Source organism: Podarcis gaigeae (assembly GCF_964106915.1).
Source record: "Podarcis gaigeae genome assembly, chromosome: 12".
Lineage (NCBI taxonomy): Eukaryota > Metazoa > Chordata > Lepidosauria > Squamata > Lacertidae > Podarcis > Podarcis gaigeae.
The window spans coordinates 56,534,791-56,537,571 of NC_139688.1; positions in this window are offsets into that span (position 1 = coordinate 56,534,791).

A 2,781-nucleotide genomic window follows, 5' to 3' on the forward strand; every position below is an offset into this window, starting at 1 on the left:
GTGAGGTGGCGTGAGATCACAACTGTGTAAATAATATTAGCAAACATCAAGTGAGATTTCATCGCTCCTCCCAGCATTTCAACACTGAGCATTTAACCACTGGGACCTGTTATTTCCATGACTTCGGTGGAATAACATAAGGTTCCTAACCTTCCTTTCAGATGGGACCACAAACCTTCTCCTTGCCCTTGCCCTGGCAGAAGTCAACAGTCTTGCCCAAACCTAATGGCCCTCTAATTTTGAAAGATTTGTCTTTGATACATTTGGGGAGGCTCTTGTCTCTCCTTGGGGAGGTTATTTTGTTAAACTAAAGAGCCCTGGATGTTTGTGCAGTGCCACAATGTATTCATCTTTGTGAATTAAGATACCTAGAACCTTTTATTTTTGAAAATCTGATACTAGCTACCTACTAGTTACCTTTGAGACGCGATTGGCGCTGTGGTCTGAACCACTGAGCCTAGGGCTTGCTGATCGGAAGGTCAGCAGTTCGAATCCCCGCGACGGGGTGAGCTCCCATTGCTCGGTCTCAGCTCCTGCCAACCTAGCAGTTCGAAAGCACGTCAAAGTGCAAGTAGATAAATAGGTACCGCTCCGGTGGGAAGATAAACGGCGTTTCCGTGCGCTGCTCTGGTTTCACCAGAAGCAGCTTAGTCATGCTGGCCACATGACCCAGAAAAACTGTCTGTGGACAAACGTCGGCTCCCTCGGCCAGTAAAGCGAGATGACCGCCACAACCCCGAGTCTTTCGCAACTGGACTTAACTGTCGGGGTCCTTTACCTTCATTAGCTACCTTTATGGTGGTTTGTGTGTGCAGGAGGGACTTTGGTTATGTACACAATAACCCGCACAAAAATGCAGTTTCTCTTGACCTGGAATCATTTGTGCTCATTCTCAAGATGCTGCTTTCAATCTAGATTGATTCTAGATCCTGCCACCCACAAGCGTGGCTAACTGATACACATTTGAAAAGCCTCCTTGATTAGATTATCCACATTTTCTTCCCTGCACATTCCCCAGGCGAATGAAGAAGGAAGTGGTGGTTGCGATTTTGATATACGCTCACCCACAATTCCCTTGGCCAAGGGTGGATATACCCTCCCACCATTGCCGGGACCACCTACAACTGTTTTAATCTGTTTTCAAATGGGTAATGCAGAATCAATATTCATTAAGCATTTATTTTTGGAGAGAAACTGCCCCCCCCCAAGAAGTGCTTTTCAGGGCAACAAAATCTGCCAAAGATTAGATTGTGCGTGGGCTATGGGGGGGGGGGAACCAGTACTCTGTCTCCACTGATTCTTGAATAAAATGCTGGGTGTATGCAGCCTTTGTTTAATATTTTACTTATTTGCAATTCATGTGAACCGAAGACAGGAGGCTCTCTAGTGTTGTGGGTTGGGTTGAGGTTGTCTGTTACAGTATTTTGCTTTCTTATCACTTACACACACACACACACACACACACACACACACACACACACACAACAGATGCTCGATGCTCATGGACTTAAGGTCACTGATACCTTCATTCTTTATCACTTTCTCCTTTAACTCAGGTACCCTACAATGAAAGGAGCTGTAATGGCAACTTACAGAATGGCACACAGTCGAGAACTTTGTGGCTTCGACTGTTCTTCTTCTCCATTCTCTCTTAGCCCTGAGGTGGAGGAGTCTTTGTGATATATTCTGCCTCTAGAATATTGTTCGCAAGGCCCACTACCCCTGATGTTTTGAGTGCATTTTAACTAAAAACTCTTCTATTCCATTGTGTAGTTCAGGGTCATTATTTGAATTCTTTTAAACGTTCTTTTCTGTGTGCTAGGCTCAGAAACCATGACAACCGCTTACCAGGCTCCGAGCAGTATTAAAAATACCCCTTTTCTGTCAGGCATTGATTATCTCTTTTATCACAACTGAAAAATTTGAGGACATTGGTTATTTGCTCAGGGCTAAATCCTGCTAGGCCCATAATTTCATACTGAACAGCTGGCCTTCATATTATGACCTGAGGGGAGGTGGAAAGAGAGAAAGCAAATGGGAATAGTGTGGAATAGTCTGCATTTTCACCTTCCTTCTGATTGACTGACCTCAGCCCACATCCACCCACCTAGGCCAGGCACTTGTGGGACAAGACGAACCTGAAAAGTAAAACAAAAACAAAAGCCACCTGCAAAAGACCCGTAGTCTTGAGCCTGGCAACATTAGGTGTCTGCACTAATAATTGCCATTTTCTGCAACAGCCTGGTGCTAACCTGCAAAGCAGAGAAATGAGGCCACCCACAGATGAGAAAAAAGCTTCTTAACTATAAGCATCTGAGATGTCCCACCCATGAGGCTAGTTGAGGCGGCTGCCTCAGGCGGCAACATCCACATGAGCGGCAGATCCTGATACAGATTTTTATTCCCCCGCCTTTGTTCCTGATCTAGATCTCCACTCACCCTGTTTTCCCTGGTGGGGAGGCAAACACCATTTTCTGGTTTGCCTCAGGTGCCAAAATCCCTCGGGACATCCCTTTTAAGCATTCATAGTTATTTTTAGTTAATGTCAATACACACCAATTAATCTGTAGACTGAAGGCTGTAGGCATTGCCTGCACACTGCCATGGCCTCCGGTGGCGTGAGGGCAGGGGCATGCGCTAGACCCCTCCGTGGGCTCAGTGGCTCTTCAGCTGAAGGGAATAACCATAACCCATTGGCCTAGCGCCCAATGGCATCCTTCTGTTCATTGACCCTGACTCATGCTGGTAAAGGAAGGCTTGAGGCAACTAGCTGAGAACATC